The following is a 25,387-nucleotide window of genomic DNA, read 5'->3' on the forward strand; positions in this document are numbered from 1 at the left end:
GTGTACGGTAGTTTGTTAGTGTATCACCTCCTTGAAGGGTAACAAACAGGTCTCCCCTCATTGTTGTTGCTCGTTTGGTGAGAACGATCCTTCAGAGTGCTGGCTGTTCCTGCACTCTGAAGGATGGGTAGCGATGTTGCTGGCTATTGGGTTATTAGGGTGGCGATGTTCGTGCACTCTTGAAGAGACAGCTAGGAACCGAATAATGGTGACTGTGTTCTTCTTCTCTTTTGGATTATTCTACGTTGGTGGGTAACTAGGCTCATTTGTCTCGAACATCAAGACTTGCCTCGAGAGATTATTTTGGATCTATAAGCAAGAGGAGGGGTTCTTTCTTGGAACTACAGCAATGAATGTATCCCACTGTGACGGATGAGACATGTACAGCACCTGGGTATCTTTATTCGATGACGTTTCGCCAACCAGAGGCTCTTTAGATTCAATGCAGAAATGATATACGAAGGCAGAAGATGAGGTAATCAGTCCCTCAGTCCCTCGGTCCTGCAGAACTACACAGAAGACAGTGGAAGATGAGGCTGAGGGACTGGCTGCCTCATCTTCAGCTGTTTTCTGTGTAAAGTTCTTCGAGACCAAAGGACTGATTATCTCATCTTCTGCTGTCGTATATCATCTCTTCATTGAATTAAAAAAAGCCACTGGTTAGCGACACGTCTTCAAATAATGATACCCAGGTGTTGCACATGTGTCTAATTCCTCAGCTGTTATGCAGCGAATGTTATTATTGGAACGATATCTCAGCGTCCAGACTGATCACCTCAGTGGTGTTCAGCAGGTTCCTGCCATCATCCACTGTCACACTTGCGTAGTACTCAGGCTTACACAACTTAAAAAGACTCAGTAGTTGAATGTTTACATGTAACTTGTTGCATCTTTCGCCGTATATGTCTGCTCGTTCTCGCTGAGTGAAGGTGAGTACAAACCACACCTCAGCTGGTGTAGTCATGGGTGTGAGCATGGGCTGTGTATCAACAGCAAGTTCTCATAACACTTGTTGTGGACGTTGCTCCGTTTGTTCAGACCACCAGACCAGAGGCCAGTCTCAGGTCCTCGACCACAGGACAAGACCGAAAGGGGGCAAGGAACTGAAGCTACCTTCCCTCCGCTGGATCTCTTTAAGAGTCCACCGCTGGACTCTTGAAGCACATCTCTAGTCAGTCCACCGCTGGATTATCTGAAGCGCAACTCTGGTAGTCAGGTCACAGTATGGCAGTAATTCATTAGGGACGTTTCAATAATCATGTATTCCACTCGCTAGGTCTCACTGGTAGGAAAATACATAGAGTAGGTCCCTGGGTCCTGTCTTTCTTCTTCTTCTTCTTCTTCCAAACGAACACGATTGCGTTGTGCTAAATCGGAAAAGCCTCTTCGGATCGACCTCAAACTTACAAATCTTAGTGAAGAGTTTTGCTTTATGTAGGGTTTCGATAAGGCTCTTCTACTACTGCTACTACTGTCACTACGACTACTATTGCTATTACTACTGCAACTATTACTACTACTAATACTAGTACCGTTTGGGAGTCACCCAAAGAAATATTCAGAATTGTTTTACCTAACATAGATTTCAGGGTAAAGGCATCCTCGGTCTACCATTGCAAACGTAGATTTGTTTTCAAAACAAAAGCAGAAATGACTAAGTTCAGTAAAAGATTAAAATGTTTAGAGAAGTGGAAGACATAGTGGGTATTAGGGATTTAGGTTCAGCTGATTCTCATGAAGTGAGAACTGATTCTTTCCCTCTGATTTGGTTCGATGGTATCAGACCCAAGAAGAACTCCGAGGAGAGTACTGTCAACTGGGTCAGTGAGTTGCACTCCAGCCACTGCCCAGTCTTGTACTCCCATATTCAAACAGCTCCGGGGAGAACCTAGAGTTTTCCCTGAGGTACGTTTATTGTTTTCTCTGAGGATGAGGGTCCCCAGTCCAGTTATAGAGGTGGTACTTCTCTCTCTCTCTCTCTCTCTCTCTCTCTCTCTCTCTCTCTCTCTATATATATATATATATATATATATATATATATATATATATATATATATATATATATATATATATATATATATATCGTGCCGAATAGGCAAAACTTGCGATCTTGGCTTAAATAGCAACGCTCATCTTGCCATATAGGACAAGTGAAAATTTGCGTATGCAATAATTTCGCCGAAATCATTCTGAACCTAACGAAAAAAATATATTTGATTGCGTTTGTTTATTACTAAATTATTGTAAACGTATTTAAAATATATTTAGTTGGGTTAGGCTAAAATAAATTGTTCATATTATAATAAGGTTAGGTAAGTTTTCTAAGATTCTTTTGGTGCAAAATTATAAATTTTTACATCAACAGTAATGAAAAAAATATATCTTTAAACGTATAAGAGAAATTTTTAGAAAGGACTTAATTTTAAATGAGTTCTTGCTAATTGACCAGTTTTACATATTCGGCACGACATATATATATATATATATATATATATATATATATATATATATATATATATATATATATATATATATATATATATATATATATATATATATATATATATATATATATATATATATATATATATATATATATATATGTCAGCAGTAGCAAGTATTTACACCGGGAGGTACAAGAGTGGAAGTGAATAGAGAGTGCTAAGCCACTTGTCGCGTCTAGGTCGTTAATCCCAGACAAACACGGGGGCTGGCATAGCTTGTGGGCAGGCTGGCAGGAGGAAGGGAAGGGTGGGTTAAGAAATGCATACTTTATGTATATATTACACACAGTGGGCAGCGCAAGCCACAAAAGAGAAGTTGCTGCCTCATCCCGTGTGTTGGTCGCTAGTCACGGAGATCCACACCCTCACACCTCTGTCTCTCTCTCTGTCTCTCTCTGTCTGTTTCGATTACCTCTAACTGCCTCCCTCTGTCACCTGTATCGTCCTCCTACACCACCCGTCTACCTCCTCTGTCTCTCACACACAAAACACCCCCATCAGATTATATTATATACCTGGGGCGTCGGCAGATACAAACAGCCTCAATACAATGACTTGAACGACCATATAAATTCATCTATATAACGGACTGAAATCTTTAATAAAGGCAGATGTCATCTGTACATTAAGTGCTGATATCATTTCACAAACTAAACACTTTTTCCCCTCACTAAATGGGTTACATAGCGTTAACATTTGAAATTATTCTGTGACAGACCGTCCCTCTGTTCTCTTGTAAGGAAGCCGACGAGCATCAGGCTTCTTGAACGCTCAGGTGACGCTGGAAGTTGCAATTATTCGTATATGGAAGTTTTTAGAGTGTCAGGAAGAGGAGAAGGATGATAAAGGATAAGACTGTAACACCACAACAGTGTCATGTTAAACAACATAAACCCAGTGACTGTTATCCTCAGTAACTGTTAAACCCAGTGACTGTTATCCTCAGTAACTGTTATCCCCAGTGACTGTTAAACCCAGTGACTGTTATCCCCAGTGACTGTTAAACCCAGTGACTGTTATCCCCAGTGACTGTTATCCCCAGTGACTGTTATCCCCAGTGACTGTTATCCCCAGTGACTGTTATCCCCAGTGACTGTTAAACCCAGTGACTGTTATCCTCAGTGATTGTTATCCCCAGTGACTGTTATCCCCGGTGACTGTTATCCCCAGTGACTGTTAAACCCAGTGACTGTTATCCTCAGTGATTGTTATCCCCAGTGACTGTTATCCTCAGTAACTGTTATCCCCAGTGACTGTTATCCTCAGTAACTGTTATCCCCAGTGACTGTTATCCTCAGTAACTGTTATCCCCAGTGACTGTTAAACCCAGTGACTGTTATCCTCAGTAACTGTTATCCCCAGTGACTGTTAAACCCAGTGACTGTTATCCTCAGTAACTGTTATCCCCAGTGACTGTTAAACCCAGTGACTGTTATCCCCAGTGACTGTTATCCCCAGTGACTGTCATCCCCAGTGACTGTCATCCCCAGTGACTGTTATCCCCAGTGACTGTTATTCCCAGTGACTGTTATCCCCAGTGACTGTTATCCTCAGTGATTGTTATCCCAAGTGACTGTTATTCCCAGTGACTGTTATCCCCAGTGATTGTTATCCCCAGTGACTGTTGTTCCCAGTGACTGTTATCCCCAGTGACTGTTATCCCCAGTGACTGTTATCCCCAGTGACTGTTATCCTCAGTGACTGTTATCCCCAGTGACTGTTATTCCCAGTGACTGTTATCCCCAGTGACTGTTATTCCCAGTGACTGTTATCCTCAGTGACTGTTATCCCCAGTGACTGTTATTCCCAGTGATTGTTATCCCAAGTGACTGTTATTCCCAGTGACTGTTATCCTCAGTGACTGTCATCCCCAGTGACTGTTATCCCCAGTGACTGTTATTCCCAGTGACTGTTATTCTCAGTGACTGTTATCCCCAGTGACTGTTATTCTCAGTGACTGTTATCCCCAGTGACTGTCATCCCCAGTGACTGTTATCCCCAGTGACTGTCATCCCCAGTGACTGTTATCCCCAGTGACTGTTATTCCCAGTGACTGTTATTCCCAGTGACTGTTATCCCCAGTGACTGTTATCCCCAGTGACTGTCATCCCCAGTGACTGTTATCCTCAGTGACTGTTATCCCCAGTGACTGTTATCCCCAGTGACTGTTATCCCCAGTGACTGTTATCCTCAGTGACTGTTATCCCCAGTGACTGTTATCCCCAGTGACTGTTATTCCCAGTGACTGTTATCCCCAGTGACTGTTATCCCCAGTGACTGTCATCCCCAGTGACTGTTATTCCCAGTGACTGTTATCCCCAGTGACTGTTATCCCCAGTGACTGTTATCCCCAGTGACTGTCATCCCCAGTGACTGTTATTCCCAGTGACTGTTATTCCCAGTGACTGTTATCCCCAGTGACTGTTATTCCCAGTGACTGTTATCCCCAGTGACTGTTATCCCCAGTGACTGTCATCCCCAGTGACTGTTATCCTCAGTGACTGTTATCCCCAGTGACTGTTATCCCCAGTGACTGTTATCCCCAGTGACTGTCATCCCCAGTGACTGTTATTCCCAGTGACTGTTATTCCCAGTGACTGTTATCCCCAGTGACTGTTATTCCCAGTGACTGTTATCCCCAGTGACTGTTATCCCCAGTGACTGTCATCCCCAGTGACTGTTATCCTCAGTGACTGTTATCCCCAGTGACTGTTATTCCCAGTGACTGTTATCCCCAGTGACTGTCATCCCCAGTGGCTGTTATCCTCAGTGACTGTTATCCCCAGTGACTGTTATCCCCAGTGACTGTTATCCCCAGTGACTGTTATTCCCAGTGACTGTTATCCCCAGTGACTGTTATCCCCAGTTATCCTCAGTGACTGATAACATCAGATTGTACCGCCACCTACGAGTCATTCTGGTCACAACAAATATTCAGGAAGTGTCCCATGCAAGCAACACTTATGAACGCCAACCAAACAATAAAACACAAACACACAACAACACGACATTCATGTCTGCAAACACCCAAGGTTTTCTTCTTTTTTTTAACCAAACAATATTAATTAACAAAATATCTTTCATTAGCTACCCCGTCATAGAGTCAAATATGGTGTATTGAGCGTATAACTCGCACATAGGAGAAAAAAGCTTTTCAAGGGCCCATGTTGGAGCGAAACGTCGTCGTAAGCTCCTCTCCTTTCTGTGGTAATTTGTGTATTGCTCCAGTCACGGTGTTGTGACTTTTTCTTCATAAATGGAGTGTTTGTGAGCACCAGAGAGACAAGGATCCTCACAGCCGGCCACCCCAGGCGCTCTATGTCCTCCAGTTAACTATTTCAAGAAAACAATGTAAGAACGAGGCTTGTTTATGTATATTTTCCTCTCATAAAACTGGATGTGCGGACCACTAGGTGTGTGGGTAGGCAGTGTGTATGTTAGAATGATTTATGTGCGCTGAGCTGCCTAGTACTGTGGAACCCCGGTGTTTGAACTCAGTTGGTTCCTAGGTGGTGTTGGTACTGCGAAAAGTTCGATGTCCGATGCAGTATTTCCAAAAGTCAGGTCATTGTCGCAGTTTACTTCAAAACACTTTTGAAACAGGGATTTCCTGCAAAGTTTTAATTAAACTGAATTTTTAACAAGTCAGCGTGTTCGGTCTCCAGAAAAAAGTTCAAAGACTCCGGTTTGTTCGAGGTCCCGTGCGTTCGAACACCGAGGTTCTACTGTACCACATACCAGGGACACGAACCTTCAGCAGACAGGTTAGGAAAGATTCGCCATCAGGAAACAGGACAAGTGTTTCCTGACGCGGGTCTTAGTCATATGACCCCGCAGCTGGAGCTTTTGGCCACCTGACCGAGGCCTTCCAATGGCTTACCCCTCCACTCCAGTAGTCAGAATTAAAAGAATGGAATTCATTGTACACATTTTGTACACAAACCACCAGACACAATCACAATTTAATGTATTTACGAACCGTAAGCTCCGTACCTGATGATCTATATTGGCGTATGATTTTAAAGGTTCAGTGGTGTTTACTAGTGTGGTCGGTATCATTAATAAAGAAATGGTTATAATAAGAGCCATAATTTTTAACGGGGTAAAGGGGTAAGCCAGATGACCAAAAGCTCCAGCTATGGGTCATCATATGACTAAAACCAGCGTCAGGAAACACTTGTCCTGTTTCCTGACAAATCTTACCTAACCTAACCTTGATTTCATTGCTACCTAAGGCTGTCTCATGAGGTGGTCATTCTCTCAGCCTGGAACAGAGTTCAGTTCCTGGCCTGGAACAATATGAAGCTGAAGCATGAGAATGGAGTCCTGAATACTGTGGAAAATGAGGTGGAATCTCAGAGACGTTGCAGGGGTCGGGATTCACATATTTTCTCGGTGTTGCTGGATCTTGTGTGAGAGAGCATCTGAACCACACCATGCAAGCTATGCAATAATCGCGAACAAACGGTACAAGATACAAAATGAACACGTGGGGAGTTGAATGATAGCTCTAGGCTTTTCGTGTTGCAATCAATACATCAGGCTTGCAATGTTCCGGAAATGAGTACGATGTCCAGGTAGATACGCTCAAGGGAACGACTCTAGCTAGAGTCGTTCCCACGTTTTGCCCCTTTTATTTGCCACTTGTTTTGCCCACTGGAAGTATAGATGCTATCTTCTATCTCTTGTGTAGGCATCTTTAACCGACACTTATGTACACTTACGTACACTTGTGAAGGTTTGGCCCGGAATGAGTCATGGCTCGCCTGGTCTTGTCATACAATAAGATTGTTGTCATTACCATTGTTAAGCGATGTTAATATCCTTAAATGAATTGTTAAATGTGGTTAATTAACATGAGAGGGCGTACGTGAGGACACATAATAATAATAATAATGATGATAATTATTATTATTATAATTATTATTATTATTTTTAATATTATTATTATTATTATTATTATAATTATAATATTAATGATACTGCTATTATTATTATTATTATTATTATTATTATTATTATTATTATTATTTTTATTGGGAAGCGCTAAACAAGTATGGGTAATTCAGCAAACAGTGAATTGGAGGCAATCAGGTGTAAGCCGAGGAGACAGAGAGGAAGGTAGCTCTAATACCTTGGATCGAGAGTCCGTCACCGGCTCGAAGGCATCAAGAGAAGGCAGACTGCTTCCTCAAAGGTTACATGTACACGTACACACACTGTACGTGCCTCAACAACCAACATGTACACTTATAACTTTCACACACACACATACACACACACACACACACACACACACACACACACACACACACACACACACACACACACACACACACACACACACACACACACTGGGGGCACTAAGGTGGTAATTGCAGTGATGTACAACCCGCCACAGAACTGCAGGAAGCCAAAAGAGGAATACGAAGAGAGCAACAGAGCATTAGTGGACACACTAGCCGAGGTGGCCAGAAGAGCTCACGTGGGTAGAGCAAAGTTACTAGTTGTGGGTGATTTCAATCACGAGGAGATTGACTGGGAAAACCTTCAGTTATGTTTCGGGACCCATGGGGGTCCCGAAACATGGAGAGCCAAGATGATGGATATGGTACTGGGAAACCTCATGCATGAATATGTTAGGGACACTACCAGAGAGAGAGGTGAGGATGAACCGGCAAGACTGGATCTAGTATTCACCTTGAGTAGCTCGGACATAGAGGATATCATGTATGAAAGGCCCCTTTAAGCTAGTGATCATGTGGTTCTGTGCTTTTATTACATAGTTGAGCTACAGGTGGAGAGGGCAGCAGGAATAGGACGGGTGAAGCCAAACTACAAAAGGGGGGACTACATAGGCATGAGGAACTTCCTGCAAGACGTTCAGTGGGAAAGGGAATTGGCAAGAAAACCAGTAAAAGAAATGATGGACTATGTGACAACAAAATGCAAGGAGGCAGAGGAGAGGTTTGTTCTCAAGGGCAACAGAACGAGTCCTTGGTTCACCCAAAAGTGTAGGGAGGCAAAAACTTAGTGTGCTAAAGAATGGAAAGAGTACAGAAAACAAAGGACACAGGAAAATAAAGAGATTAGCCGAAGAGGCAGAAACGAAGTATTTTCAGTGGAGATAGGAAGGACTCCAGGAAGTCAGAATAGGGAGGTATACCAACAAGTGCTGGATGAAATACACACAACCGAGGAGGAGGTGAAGAAGCTGCTATGTGAACTTGATACCTCAAGGCTGTGGGACTGGACAACATCTCTCCATGGGTCCTTAGAGAAGGAGCAGAGACGCTGTGTGTGCCACTAACAAAAATCTTCAACACATCCATTGAAACTGGGCAACTACCTGAGGTATGGAAGATGGCCAATGTAGTCCCAATTTGTAAGAAAGGAGACAGACATGATGCATTAAACTACATACCTGTGTTATTGACTTGTATAGAATACAAAGTCATGGAAAAGATTATCAGGAGGAGAGTGGTGGAGCACCTAGAAAGAAACAAGCTTATAAACGACAACCAGCACGTTTTCAGGAATGAAAATCATGTGTCACAAACCTACTGGAGTTTTATGATGAGGTAACGGAAGCAAGACACGAGAGAAAGGGGAGGATAGATCGCATTTTCTTGGACTGCAAGAAGGCCTTCGACACAGTTCCTCACAAGAGGTTAATGCAAAAGCTAGAGGATCAAGCATGCATAACAGGAAAGGCACTGCAATGGATCAGAGAATATCTGACAGGGAGGCAACAACGAGTCATGGCACGTGACGAGGTGTCAGAGTGGCCTGTGACGAGCGGGTTCCACAGGGGTCAGTCTTAGGACCTGTGCTGTTTTTGGTATATGTGAATGACATGACGGAAGGGATAGAAGCAGAAGTGTCCCTGTTTGCAGATGATGTGAAGTTAATGAGGAGAATTAAATTGGATGAGGATCAGGTAAAATTACAAAGAGACCTGGACAGGCTACAAGCCTGGTCCAGCTAGTCCCAGAGCTAAGGGGGGTTGTCCTACGAAGGATGGTTAAGGAAAATCGGCCTAACGACACTGGAGGACAGGAGTGTTAGGGGAGACATGATAGCGACACAAAATACTGCGAGGAACTGACAATGTGGACAGAGACAGGATGTTCCAGAGATGGGACACAGAAACAAAGGGTCACAATTGGAAGTTGAAGACTCCGATGAACCAAAGGAATATTAGGGAGTATTTCTTCAGTCATAGAGTTGTCAGGAAGTAGAATAGCCTAGAAAGTAACGTAGTGGAGGCAGGAACCATACATAGTTTTAAGACGAGGTTTGATAAAGCTCATGGAGCAGGGAGAGAAAGGACCTAGTAGCGATCAGTGAAGAGGCAGGGCCAGGAGCTGTGAATCGACCCCTGCAACCACAAATAGGTGAGTACACACACACACACACACTATGATCACACCTCATTAACTCTCGTGTACACTAACCAGTTAAATGTACACACGCCATGATCGTACAGAAATTAGAGTATGTGTTTATACGAGCGTCTTAATGAAAGTGTTTGTGACAGTGTGGGCACAGGTGATGTTATGTGGGCAGTGTGGGCACAGGTGTCATGTGACAGTGTGGGCACAGGTGTTGTCATGTGGCCAGTGTGAGTATAGGTGTTGTCATGTGGCCAGTGTGAGTACAGGTGTAATGTGACCAGTGTGAGCACAGGTGTTGTCATGTGGCCAGTGTAAGCACAGGTGTTGTCATGTGGCCAGTGTAAGCACAGGTGTTGTCATGTGGCCAGTGTAAGCACAGGTGTTGTCATGTGGCCAGTGTGAGCACAGGTGTTGTCATGTAGCCAGTGTGAGCACAGGTGTCATGTGGCCAGTGTGAGCACAGGTGTTGTCATGTGGCCAGTGTGGGCACAGGTGTCATATGACCAGTGTGGGCACAGGTGTCACATGACCAGTGTGGGCATACACACTTCTGTCTTCTCGCCTCATAGGGCACTAACCTTCTCTTGGTGTAGTTATGGCTGGTATTGAACATCTCACATGCACAAAGCTGCCTGTGAACTACTCACCACCAGTCAAAAACACTTTCATACCTTAAACAGGGTTTAAACTAGACTCTCAGCATACGTACGCTGAGAGACATACACATCTCACTGTCTGTGTCCTTAGATATACAATTCTTCAGTTTCATTTGATACATAGCGAATTCAGGTCGTTATTTAGAACCACCATATTTAGACTGTTTTGTCGATCCATCCTTACAGCTACAGCTGTCATGCTTATATCTACAGATATGATCAGCTGTCATATTTTCATTTACAGCTGTCAGGCATACATCTACAACTGTGATGCTTACATTTACATATACAGCTGTCATGCTTACCTCTACAGGTGTCATCTCTGATTACTAGCCAAAGATGTGCTGTGCCTTCTATTAAGAGCATCTGCACCCGAGTTCTGCATTCTTACCCTTACTACTGAGCTACGGGTTCTCCATGTATGAAACCCAGCCTGTGTGATGGAATATGACAGAAACCCAGCCTGTGTGATGGAATATGACAGAAACCCAGCCTGTGTGATGGAATATGACAGAAACCCATCCTGTGTGATGGAATATGATAGAAACCCATCCTGTGTGATGGAATATGACAGAAACACATCCTGTGTGATGGAATATGACAGAAACCCAGCCTGTGTGATGGAATATGACAGTGAACACCCATCCTGTGTGATGGAACATAACAGTGAACACCCATCCTGTGTGATGGAACATAACAATGAACACCCATCCTGTGTGATGGAACATAACAGGGTCACATGGCTAGCAATTGCTCCCACTGTGGGACTATCAGCTGGAAAAGTGTGGCAGCACACTGCTGGTGCAATTCCAGTTCTGCTGGAACGAAACCTCTGAAGCTGTCGTAAGTGTTGAACCCCAGAAGCTACTGAACTCCAGGAGCTACTGAACCCCAGGAGCTACTGAACCTCAGGAGCTACTGAACCCCATTAGCTACTGAATCCCAGGAGCTACGGAACCCCAGTAACAACTGAACCCCAGGAGCTACTGAACCCCAGTAACTACTGAATTCCAGGAGCTACTGAACCCCAGGAGCTATTGAACCCCAGTAACTACTGAACCCCAGGAGCTACGGAACCCCAGTAACAACTGAACCCCAGGAGCTACTGAACCCCAGTAACTACTGAACCTCAGTAGCTACTGAACCCCAGGAGCTACTGAACCCCAGTAACTACTGACTCCCAGTAGCTACTGAACCCAGTAACTAATGAATCCCAGGAGCTACTGAACTCCAGGAGCTACTGAGCCCCAGTAGCTACTGAACCCCAGGAGCTACGGAACCCCAGTAACAACTGAACCCCAGGAGCTACGGAACCTCAGTAACTACTGAATCCCAGGAGCTACTGAACCCCAGGAGCTACTGAACCCCAGGAGCTACGGAACCCCAGTAACAATTGAACCCCAGCAGCTACTGAACCCCAGTAACTACTGAACCCCAGCAGCTAATGAACCCCAGGAGCTACTGAACCCCAGTAACTACTGAACCCCAGTAGCTACTGAACCCCAGGAGCTACTGAACCCCGGTAACTACTGAACCCCAGGAGCTACTGAACCTCAGTAACTACTGAACTCCAGTAACTACTGAATTCCAGTAGCTACTGAATCCCAGTAGCTACTGAACCCCAGGAGCTACTGAATCCCAGGAGCTACTGAACCCCAGTAACTACTGAATCCCAGGAGCTACTGAACCTCAGTAACTACTGAACTCCAGTAACTACTGAATTCCAGTAGCTACTGAATCCCAGTAGCTACTGAACCCCAGGAGCTACTGAATCCCAGGAGCTACTGAACCCCAGTAACTACTGAATCCCAGTAGCTACTGAATTCCAGTAGCTCCGGTACCCCAGGAGCTACTGAACCCAAGGAGCTACCGAATCCCAGTAACTACTGAACCCCAGTAACTAATGAACCCCAGGAGCTACTGAACCCAAGGAGCTACTGAATCCCAGTAAATACTGAACCCCAGTAACTACTGAACTCCAGGAGCTACTGAACCCCAGGAGCTACTGAACCCCAGTAATTACTGAACCCCAGGAGCTACTGAACCTCAGTAACTACTGAACCCCAGTAACTACTGAATCCCAGTAGCTACTGAATTCCAGGAGCTCCGGAACCCCAGGAGCTACTGAACCCAAGGAGCTACTGAACCCCAGTAACTACTGAACCCCAGTAACTAATGAACCCCAGGAGCTACTGAACCCAAGGAGCTACTGAATCCCAGTAAATACTGAACCCCAGTAACTACTGAACTACAGGAGCTACTGAACCCCAGTAGCTACTGAACTCAAGAACTTCTGAACCCCAGTAGCTACTGAACCCCAGGAACTACTGAACCCAAGAACTACTGAACCCCAGTAGCTACTGAACCCCAGGAGCTACTGAACCCAAGGATCTACTGAACTCCAGTAGCTACTGAACCCAAGAACTACTGAACCCCAGTAGCTACTGAACCCCAGGAGCTACTGAACCCAAGGAGCTACTGAACCCCAGTAGCTACTGAACCCCAGAAACTACTGAACCTCAGTAGCTACTAAATCCCAGTAGCTACTGAAAACCAGGAACTACTGAACCCCAGTAGGTACTGAACCCCAGGAACTACTGAACCCCAGGAACAACAGGTACTACGGTACCTAACACTGAACCTAGTTTAATAAAACACGTAAGCAGACACTAAAACATTTAAGAAAATGTTTCGGTCCTGGACCTTGACGCCCCCAGGACCGAAGCGTTTTCTAACATGTCCTAGTGTTTACTTATGTGTTTTTTTCTAAACCAGCTTGTTGGTATCCTTTACCAAGGTTTACACTACTGAAGGTAAACCACACAGGGAAGGATGTATACTAGGAATGTGGTCGAAAGACTGCTAGATTTACCTGTCATCTTACGTCACGGGTTTAACGCTTCCCCGTGAATACAAAATAATAATAATAATAATAATAATAATAATAATAATAATAATAATAATAATAATAGCAATATCATGGCTGTAACAATACAGAACTTGATAAACCTCGACACAGAACGAAATATGAAAAAAATAACTCCATATTGAGCGAAACATAGCTTGGTAAAAACTTCATATTTGTGGAAAATTGCATTTACTTGGATGTATCATTATATACATAACAGTAAATGAACATAGATAATTATCATTTATCAGTAAGACAAGCAGGAATTTGGGACACCTAGGTCGCAAAAAATGTCCGCCTTCGATACCTACCACTGTCATATCCACAAGTTGTTCTGGACCTATTAATTAAATGAAATATACGTACACCAGGAATACTGGTAAATATATAAATTTGTGGACTGTATATTAAAAATAATAAATGGTTATATATATATACACAATTACATAACAGAAGGAAAATATATCTTAATATCACTCACAAATTTGACTGGAGATTAATGTGTATCATACTCAGAAAACCTCACTCTAACTAAATCTATGAAAATAATGCTGGCCAGAATTACACACAAATCTAGAGAGCTTATCTGAGGTTCCTGGAGTTGTCCTGTCCTGTCGCCTGATATCTCAAGTTATGCAGGAATGCACATCCAACAATTTCGCCTCCTATTTGAGAGGTGTCAGCCCAATTTTAACCTCTAGAGCACGAAAAATTCTTCCCATTACACTAACGTTGTATCCAATTCAAAATTAACAATGGCGACCCTCCTGCGCAGACGCAGGCTTTCCGTTTTCTATGACATAAATATTATTAAATACAGTATGGCTATCTATTTACATATAACTACTGTATTTCTGGAAAATATATACAGTATTTTCCACAATATTGAGCGAAACGTGGCTTGGTGAAAAACTCGAAACTGAGTGATACGCTGACCTAATAAAAACACCTTCAACGTTATGTGCCTTCCCATTTTTGTTCTTGTCTTCAGTACGATTTCTGGCTTGATGGGTCTGGAGGAGCACTGGAGGAGGAGCACTGGAGGAGTAGCACTGGAGGAGGAGCACTGGAGGAGTAGCACTGGAGGAGGAGCACTGGAGGAGCACTGGAGGAGGAGCACTGGAGGAGGAGCACTGGAGGAGGAGCACTGGAGGAGGAGAACTGGAGGAGGAGCACTGGAGGAGGGGCACTGGAGGAGGAACACTGGAGGAGGAGCACTGGAGGAGGAACACTGGAGGAGAAGAACTGGAGGAGGAACACTGGAGGAGGAGCACTGGAGGAGGAGCACTGGAGGAGAAGCACTGGAGGAGGAGCACTGGAGGAGGAGCACTGGAGGAGGAGCACTGGAGGAGGAGAACTGGAGGAGGAGCACTGGAGGAGGAACACTGGAGGAGGAGCACTGGAGGAGGAACACTGTAGGAGGAGCATTGGAGGAGGAGCACTGGAGGAGGAGAACTGGAGGAGGAGCACTGGAGGAGGAACACTGGAGGAGGAGCACTGGAGGAGGAGCACTGGAGGAGGAGAACTGGAGGAGGAGCACTGGAGGAGGAGCACTGGAGGAGGAACACTGGAGGAGGAGCACAGGAGGAGGAGCACTGGAGGAGGAGAACTGGAGGAGAAGCACTGGAGGAGGAACACTGGAGGAGGAGCACTGGAGGAGGAGCACTGGAGGAGGAGAACTGGAGGAGGAGCACTGGAGGAGGAGCACTGGAGGAGGAACACTGGAGGAGGAGCACTGGAGGAGGAGCACTGGAGGAGGAGCACTGGAGGACGAGCACTGGAGGAGGAGCACTGGAGGAGGAGCACTGGAGGAGCACTGGAGGAGGAGCACTGGAGGAGAAGAACTGGAGGAGGAACACTGGAGGAGGAGCACTGGAGGAGGAGCACTGGAGGAGGAGCACTGGAGGAGGAGAACTGGAGGAGGAGCACTGGAGGAGGAACACTGGAGGAAAACACTGGAGGAGGAACACTGGAGGAGGAGAACTGGAGGAGGAACACTGGAGGAGGAGCACTGGAGGAGGAGAACTGGAGGAGGAGAACTGGAGGAGGAACACTGGAGGAGGAACACTGGAGGAGGAGCACTGGAGGAGGAGCACTGGAGGAGGAACACTGGAGGAGGAACACTGGAGGAGGAGAACTGGAGGAGGAGCACTGGAGGAGGAGAACTGGAGGAGGAGCACTGGAGGAGGGGAACTGGAGGAGGAACACTGGAGGAGGAACACTGGAGGAGCACTGGAGGAGGAGCACTGGAGGAGGAGAACTAGAGGAGGAGCACTGGAGGAGGAGAACTGGAGGAGGAGCACTGAAGGAGGAGCACTGGAGGAGGAGAACTGGCGGAGGAGCACTGGAGGAGGAGCACTGGAGGAGGAGAACTGGAGGAGGAGCACTGGAGGAGGAGCACTGGAGGAGGAGAACTGGAGGAGGAGCACTGGAGGAGGAACACTGGAGGAGGAGAGCTGGAGGAGGAACACTGGAGCAGGAGCACTGGAGGAGGAGAACTGGAGGAGGAGAACTGGAGGAGGAACACTGGAGGAGGAACACTGGAGGAGGAGAACTGGAGGAGGAGCACTGGAGGAGGAGCACTGGAGAAGGAGAACTGGAGGAGGAGAACTGGAGGAGGAGCACTGGAGGAGGAGCACTGGAGGAGGAACACTGGAGGAAGAGCACTGGAGGAGGAACACTGGAGGAGGAGAACTGGAGGAGGAACACTGGAGCAGGAGCACAGGAGGAGGAGAACTGGAGGAGGAGAACTGGAGGAGGAACACTGGAGGAGGAACACTGGAGGAGGAGAACTGGAGGAGGAGCACTGGAGGAGGAGCACTGGAGGAGGAGAACTGGAGGAGGAGCACTGGAGGAGGAGAACTGGAGGAGGAGCACTGGAGGAGGAGCACTGGAGAAGGAGAACTGGAGGAGGAGCACTGGAGGAGGAACACTGGAGGAGGAGCACTGGAGGAGGAACACTGGAGGAGGAGAACTGGAGGAGGAACACTGGAGGAGGAGCACTGGAGGAGGAGCACTGGAGGAGGAGAACTGGAGGAGGAACACTGGAGGAGGAACACTGGAAGAGGAGCACTGGAGGAGGAGAACTGGAGGAGGAGCACTGGAGGAGGAGAACTGGAGGAGGAACACTGGAAGAGGAGCACTGGAGGAGGAGCACTGGAGGAGGAGAACTGGAGGAGAAACACTGGAGGAGGAACACTGGAGGAGGAGCACTGGAAGAGGAGCACTGGAGGAGGAGCACTGGAGGAGGAGAACTGGAGGAGGAACACTGGAGGAGGAGCACTGGAGGAGGAGCACTGGAGGAGGAGAACTGGAGGAGGAACACTGGAGGAGAAACACTGGAGGAGGAGCACTGGAGGAGGAGAACTGGAGGAGGAACACTGGAGGAGGAGCACTGGAGGAGGAGAACTGGAGGAGGAGCACTGGAGGAGGAGCACTGGAGGAGGAACACTGGAGGAGGAGCACTGAAGGAGGAGCACTGGAGGAGGAGAAATGGAGGAGGAGCACTGGAGGAGGAACACTGGAGGAGGAGCACTGGAGGAGGAACACTGGAGGAGGAGCACTGGAGGACTAGAACTGGAGGAGAAGCACTGGAGGAGGAACACTGGAGGAGGAGCACTGGAGGAGGAGCACTGGAGGAGAAGAACTGGAGGAGGAGCACTGGAGGAGGAGCACTGGAGGAGGAACACTGGAGGAGGAGCACTGGAGGAGGAGCACTGGAGGAGGAGCACTGGAGGAGGAGCACTGGAGGAGGAGCACTGGAGGAGGAGCACTGGAGGAGGAGCACTGGAGGAGGAGCACTGGAGGAGGAGCACTGGAGGAGAAGCACTGGAGGAGGAGCACTGGAGGAGGAGCACTGGAAGAGGAGCACTGGAGGAGGAACACTGGAGAAGGAGCACTGGAGGAGGAGAACTGGAGGAGGAGCACTGGAGGAGGAGCACTGGAGGAGGAACACTGGAGGAGGAGAACTGGAGGAGGAGCACTGGAGGAGGAACACTGGAGGAGGAGCACTGGAGGAGGAGAACTGGAGGAGGAACACTGGAGGAGGAGCACTGGAGGAGGAGAACTGGAGGAGGAGCACTGGAGGAGGAACACTGGAGGAGAAGCACTGGAGAAGGAGCACTGGAGGAGGAGAACTGGAGGAGGAGCACTGGAGGAGGAACACTGGAGGAGGAGCACTGGAGGAGGAGCACTGGATGAGGAACACTATATGAGGAGCACTGGAGGAGGAGCACTGGAGGAGGAGCACTGGGGGAGGAGCACTGGAGGAGGAGCACTGGAGGACGAGCACTGGAGAAGGAGCACTGGAGGACGAGCACTGGAGGAGGAGCACTGGAGGAGGAACACTGGAGGAGGAGCACTGGAGGAGGAGCACTGGAGGAGGAGCACTGGAGGAGGAGCACTGGAGGAGGAGCACTGGAGGAGGAGCACTGGAGGAGGAGAACTGGAGGAGGAGCACTGGAGGAGGGGCACTGGAGGAGGAGCACTGGAGGAGGAACACTGGAGGAGGAGAACTGGAGGAGGAGCACTGGAGGAGGAGCACTGGAGGAGGAGCACTGGAAGAGGAGCACTGGAGGAGGAACACTGGAGAAGGAGCACTGGAGGAGGAACACTGGAGGAGGAGCACTGGAGGAGGAGCACTGGAGGAGGAACACTGGAGGAGGAGAACTGGAGGAGGAGCACTGGAGGAGGAACACTGGAGGAGGAGCACTGGAGGAGGAGAACTGGAGGAGGAACACTGGAGGAGGAGCACTGGAGGAGGAGAACTGGAGGAGGAGCACTGGAGGAGGAACACTTTAGGAGAAGCACTGGAGAAGGAGCACTGGAGGAGGAGAACTGGAGGAGGAGCACTGGAGGAGGAACACTGGAGGAGGAGCACTGGAGGAGGAGCACTGGATGAGGAACACTATATGAGGAGCACTGGAGGAGGAGCACTGGAGGAGGAGCACTGGGGGAGGAGCACTGGAGGAGGAGCACTGGAGGACGAGCACTGGAGAAGGAGCACTGGAGGAGGAGCACTGGAGGAGGAGCACTGGAGGAGGAGCACTGGAGGAGGAGAACTGGAGGAGGAGCACTGGAGGACGAGCACTGGAGGAGGAGCACTGGAGGAGGAGCACTGGAGGAGGAGCACTGGAGGAGGAGAACTGGAGGAGGAGCACTGGAGGACGAGCACTGTAGGACGAGCACTGGAGGACGAGCACTGGAGGAGGAGCACTGGAGGAGGAGCACTGGAGGAGGTGTGAGGGCACAAGGAGGTACAGACGAGCTACACAACAGGTGAAAGTTGGAAAAGTAAATAATCTCGGTTAGGTGTGAAAGATTTGCACCTCCATAATGAACACACACACACGCACACACACACACACACACACACATACACACACACACACACACACACACACACACACACACACACACACACACACACACACATACACGCGCGCGCTAGGAATCAGGTAGAACAGCTCCGGATCAAACTAGCCAGGTTACAGGTAAGCCAAGCCAGGATGCTGGGCCAGAAAGTGTTCTGGAAAAGTACGGGATGTCATCGCGTATCGCGGCTCGTGACTGAATGGAAAAGAAGAGCAAAGAATTGAAGACACAAGTAGATATAAGAGGCGTCCGTTACAGTAAAGATAGACAGAGAGGAAGGCAAGAAGATGGTACACCAAACCTCCAGAAATCTCTCTCGGCTCATCCCCAGATCATCTGGTAGTAGGTTCAACTTAAGCCTCCCCCCAGATCATCTGGTAGTAGGTTCAACTTAAGCCTCCCCCCAGATCATCTGGTAGTAGGTTCAACTTAAGCCTCCCCCCAGATCATCTGACAGTAGGTTCAACTTAAGCCTCCCCCCAGATCATCTGGTAGTAGGTTCAACTTAATCCTCCCCCCAGATCATCTGGTAGTAGGTTCAACTTAAGCCTCCCCCCAGATCATCTGGTAGTAGGTTCAACTTAAGCCTCCCCCCAGATCATCTGGTAGTAGGTTCAACTTAAGCCTCCACAATAACAAGCCCACACTTCCCATCCCACCTATATTACATTATATTATATTATTGTTATCCGCAACTATAACCCTGATCCACCTCCCTCTGTAGCAATTATAACTCTGATCCACCTACCTCTGTAGCAATTATAACTCTCATCCACCTCCCTCTGTAGCAGTTATAACCCTGATCCACCTCCCTCTGTAGCAATTATAACTCTGATCCACCTCCCTCTGTAGCAATTATAACTCTGATCCACCTCCCTCTTTAACAACTATATCCCTGACTTCCTCTCTGTAACAACTCTAACTCTGACTCCCTCTGTGACAATGTACACACCAGTTCTTCCTCACCCCTCCTTTACAAATGAACGACATACAGTAGCGCTGGATATCGCAAATCAAAACTTAGTACAAGAAGGGAAGCTCAGAGAATGTTACACAAATGCAGATGGATTATCAAATAATAATGACGAATTAGAAAAGAAAATTGGATAGCAGAGTCAACCTCAAGCATAATAGCTCTCATAGAGACAAAACTGAGCTGATAACAGATGCCATATTCCCTGAAGGATATCAGGTAATGAGAAAACAAAGAGGAAGGAGGGAATGGGAGTGAAATTTTGAAAAGATGAGAGGAATAGACAGAAATGATTTAAAATAACTACATAGTGGGCATAGTCAAGACTTGGGGGGGCCAAAGTAATAGCAGCAGTGATCTATAACCCACAATCAAACAGAGGGACACTATGGGAGGAATATGAATTCAGTGAGCGCAAAGGCATCAAGAAGAACTTGTATAGCCAGAGTAAAGATGCTAATCATGGGAGATTTCAACCACAAATAGACTAAGAGAATTGGAAACTACAGGAAGACCAGAAACATGGAGAGCTAAGATGATGGAAGTGGTGGTAGAAAGCTTTATGTGTCAACATGTCAAGGCCACAAGAGAGAGAGAGAGAGAGAGAGAGAGAGAGAGAGAGAGAGAGAGAGAGAGAGAGAGAGAGAGAGAGAGAGAGAGAGAGAGAGAGATGAGAAGATGAATCAGCAAAACTGCATCTATTATTGACTAAGAGTAATTGATATATTGTGACATAAAAGTGAGAGGCTTCTACGTGGCAGCGACCAGACAGTTCTGAGTTTCCAACACCAAGTGAAGTTAAACATTGAAGGAAGTTTATCTGGTGGGCATAAGTCCAACCTTCTCTACCTCAGTGATATTAAAGGTGTCCCAATATCCTGCAAGCCCAGCCTCGTCTACCTCAAGGCACATAAAAAGGAATTGTGGAGGGAGGTCATGAGATTCTAATGGAGCAAAATATAAAAAATAATATATGTTCCGATGTCACATGATGTTACAAGTCTGCTGCCTCACTAAAGTAAACTTCCTTTACCCATTCTCCACATCGCTACCCGGGATAATTCCTACCCCAGATTTACACACCTTCTTTGCCATCCTATTCTGCTCCATCCTTTCTAAATAGCCAAACCACTTCAACAACAATTCCCCTCCACTCTGCACTCTGGATTATACCACTCGTAATAACTCACCACCTAATTTTTGCATATTGTTGACACCACACATTGTTCTCCATCATAACATCTCCAATGTCTCCACCTTTCTTCACTGTCTCCACCTTTCTTCTTGCTCCACATCTCACGCTCGTATAACAGCGTCAGAACTACTATTCTCTGGTATATTCCTGTTTTTGCCTCTGATAAATTTCTTTCCACTGGTACCTCAATACTTTACCTACCTTTTCTCCCTTGTCTATATTTGGCGAACCCGAGAGTGGTTCTGAGGGGTTCTAAATGTCGAGTAACCCGCTTCTTGTGCGGAGTTGCGCATGCCTGCAAACCCACCGGCGCAGATAACACCCTTTGCTGTCGATCAGTCACCCTTGTCACCTTTCTATACACAGCCAAGGACTGTGCTCTTTCTGCGCCTCCGGCGGCCACGGAGGAGGGAGGATCACCTAACGAAAGTGGCACGCACACACGCCACTTACTGACACAAATAATACCTCGCGTCTGATATGCAACAAGTGGAATATTGATACAGTGATGAGGTGGGACTGGAAATTCCTAACGGTAATGTAGGCTCGGTTAAGGGCACTTCCTATCAAGACCTAGGGCCACGAAAACCATGCGAGTCTGGAATTAGGAACGACTGAGACGGTTTCGGTCGATTGTGGCTCCGACTCTTCCTTAGACGAGAGCTTTCAACTTTGCCAGAATATAGGAGAAAAAGGCACAATGCCGTGACTGGAACATTACCGGGGATCGATTCCCCGGTATTGCTGGAAAACATTAGGGACCTAATGTCCCTGTTCACCCATAAGTAAAATGGGTACCTGGTATTAGTATATGGGTGTGGGTCGCATCCTGGGACAAAACTGACCTAATTTGCCCGAAATGCTCTGAATAACAAGCGGCTTTCTATATAGTAGTATGTCATTGATGTCAGCTATGGTCTGTATACCTTGTACATATATTTGTAGAAATAAAGATATATTATTATTATTATTATTATTATTATTATTATCATTATTATTATTATTATTACCAAAACCAAGAGGTAAACGTGACAGGAACAATACACTGATAACCCGCACATGGGTAGACAGAAACCTGTGCCAACGTTACGGTCTGGTTCAGACCACTAACTAGTAACAGGAGAAAATAGCACAATTTAGCTTCATAACAGAATGATACATTGTTTGTGCGGAAATGACTGACACTTGAGAGCATAGTTAAAAGTCCAGAGTTATGCAGAACATTTTGGAAGTTCTGGGTGACTAGTTGCTAGTCTAAGTCGGACCAAAACATCGTCATAAGCTCCAGTCTCCTATGTTTGTAGATGAATGGTTCAGAGAACCGACATGTTGATAAATTAGACACATGTGCAACTCTTGGCTATCTTTATTGAGGAAACGTTTCCTCAGTAAAGACACCCAAGAGTTGCACATGTGTCTAATTTATCATCAGTCTCCTATGTGCTGGTTATATGTGTATTTAACACATATAACCAGCTACACACCAGCCAACTACCTCGACGGGATGGCACTGTACCTTGCAACAACTGTAGACTACTGGTGTGGGACATTAGCGTCTACCTAACCGAATACCTACATCGTTTACCTAGCCCATGTCTACATGACATGTTGAAGAATTGAGACACTTATGCAACATATGGGAATCTTTTACTGAGGAAATATTTCGCCACACAGTGGCTTCATCAGTCCAATACAAAGCAGGAAGGTGTAAGGAGAGGAGGAGTTCAGGTAATCAGTCCCTCAGCCTGGAATCGATGTGTTCAGTCCATCACTCTTGTTGGAGGTACAGCATAGGGCCAGAGAGGTGGCTTATATACTGGCTTATATACTGGCTTATATGACATTAAGCTCAGGTAGCACCTCAAGTCACAAGCTCCTGGGCCTCTCCTAACCATCTACAAGCTTTTCCTCATCTCTTTATCCTAATTTAACACTGGTGAAGTATTCCTGGCGATTCTGAAAGCTTTTGCAATAAGGCAACGCTCTTCTTGCCGAATAAGGCAAGCGAAAATTTGTGTATGTAGTTTCGCAAGAATCATTCTGATCCTAACGAAAAAAATATATTTTATTGTGTTTGTTTATTATGAAATTATTGTAAACTTATCAAAAATAAATTTAGTTGGATTAAGCTAAATTAAATTGTGCTTGTTATAATAAGGCTAGGTAAGTTTTCTAAGACACTTTTGGTACAAAATTATTAATTAATGAAAAAAAAATATCTTTGAACGTATAAGAGAAAATTTTAGAAAGGACTTAATTTTAAATGAGTTCTTGCTAATTGACCAGTTTTACCTATTCTGTACGACATATACATATATATAAATGGTTGAGAATTAAGCATTTTTCAGTTCTGATATTCACTTATCACGAGACATAATATTTTGGGAACAGCGACGTCAAAAATCGAAAATTATGAAATGACCACAACAAACCAAAGAAGTGGAAGTGGAAGTAAGACGTGATAAACACGGGTGATAAATACGGGTGATAACCACGGGGGATAAACACGGGTGATACACACGGGTGATAAACACGGGTGATAAAGACTGCGGTTACTGACTTACCTGTGGGTGTATTTGTACAGGTGTTGAGTGAGTGAGACACACACAGGTGTGCTGCAGGTGTGCTCAGCACTACCTTACAACCACTCATATACTCACGTCACATCTACGCTAACTTGTCACTCTAATCTCGCTAGCTCTTTCTTCTGGGAGCTAATAACCAGCACGAGAGAGTGAGAGGGTTCATCCAGGCACTCCCAACGACTAAATTATCCCCAGGGAGGAACGCTGAAGGAGGCAGCGGACTGCCCTGCGGTATCTCTGGAGTGGCGGTGTGGACGGGCGGACGCGGACCGGTGCCGGGTTCAGTAGGAGGGCGTGCATGGGTCCGGGACCGGGGCTCAGGGCTGTGTGGACGCTCAACGCACTGAGGGTTGGTCACGAGAATTGCACGGCCCCGCAGCGAGCATACCCACCTCACATGGCGCCACTCACCAAGCATCACCACACCAACAACTAATGACACCACCATAAGCATTTTGCAGCCCTTAAACTCTCTACGCATCGAAGCATACTTTAAAAACCCTCCCTATTGTCTTTATTTTAGGGATACTAGATGAGGTATACATGGAGATAGATTCACTGGTATACCTGGGGTCCCTCGAAGAGGGAGATAATGTAATTCAGCTAGTATGTTATACATAATTCATGGGAGCAAGAGTCGGCGCCTGACATGAGGTAGGGAAGATGGTGTATCATGGTGAATGTGGTGTAATGTAGCTAGAAGTGTCCCTGTGTCTTGTGTTCTGTGTCCCTGTGTCTTGTGTCCTGTGTTCCTGTGTCTTGTGTCCTGCGTCCCTGCGTCTTGTGTCCCAATGTCTTGTGTTCTGTGTCCCTGTGTCTTGTGTCCCTGTGTCTTGTGTCCCAATGTCTTGTGTTCTGTGTCCCTGTGTCTTGTGTCCCTGTGTTCTTGTATATTGTGTCCTGTGTTCCTGTGTCTTGTGTCCCTGTGTCTTGTGTCCCTGTGTCTTGTGTCCCAATGTCTTGTGTTCTGTGTCCCTGTGTCTTGTGTCCCTGTGTCTTGTGTCCTGTGTTCTTGTATATTGTGTCCTGTGCTCCTGTGTCTTGTGTCCCTGCGTCTTGTGTCCCAATGTCTTGTGTTCTGTGTCCCTGTGTCTTGTGTCCCTGTGTCTTGTGTCCCAATGTCTTGTGTTCTGTGTCCCTGTGTCTTGTGTCCCTGTGTTCTTGTATATTGTGTCCTGTGTTCCTGTGTCTTGTGTCCCTGTGTCTTGTGCCCCAATGTCTTGTGTTCTGTGTCCCTGTGTCTTGTGTCCCTGTGTCTTGTGTCCCTGTGTTCTTGTATATTGTGTCCTGTGTTCCTGTGTTTTGTGTCCCTGCGTCTTGTGTCCCAATGTCTTGTGTTCTGTGTCCCTGTGTCTTGTGTCCCTGTGTCTTGTGTCCCTGTGTCTTGTGTCCCTGTGTCTTGTGTCCCAATGTCTTGTGTTCTGTGTCCCTGTGTCTTATGTCCCTGTGTCTTGTGTCCTGTGTTCTTGTATCTTGTGTCCTGTGTTCCTGTGTCTTGTGTCCCTGTGTCTTGTGTCCTGTGTTCTTGTATCTTGTGTCCTGTGTCCCTGTGTCTTGTGTCCCTGTGTCTTGTGTCCCTGTGTCTTGTGTCTTGTGTCCCTGTGTCTTGTGTCCTGTGTCCCTGTGTCTTGTGTCCTTGTGTTCTGTGTTGTAGTGTGAGGAATATATACATCACAGGTGTTTATATCTGAGTGTATATACATCAAGAGGTGTATATATCACGGTACACATGCATCAAGAGGTGTGTATATACATTACGATTTTTTTATTAACACATCGGCCATTTCTCGCCGAGG

The 25,387-nt window shown here is 46.5% G+C and overlaps 1 long non-coding RNA gene across 2 annotated transcripts in view; it reads right to left on the bottom strand.

Moving 5' to 3' along the window:
* LOC128695204 (uncharacterized) overlaps positions 1–23,929 on the bottom strand; it is a 42,737-nt gene extending 18,808 nt beyond the window's left edge. For both annotated transcript variants that reach the window (XR_011392795.1, XR_008407970.2), the window contains exon 1: positions 23,667–23,929. This is a non-coding gene — a long non-coding RNA (uncharacterized lncRNA). The remainder of the gene's footprint in view (positions 1–23,666) is intronic.
* Positions 23,930–25,387: the final 1,458 nt, after the last annotated feature.

This window comes from Cherax quadricarinatus, chromosome 35, assembly GCF_038502225.1.
Source record: "Cherax quadricarinatus isolate ZL_2023a chromosome 35, ASM3850222v1, whole genome shotgun sequence".
Lineage (NCBI taxonomy): Eukaryota > Metazoa > Arthropoda > Malacostraca > Decapoda > Parastacidae > Cherax > Cherax quadricarinatus.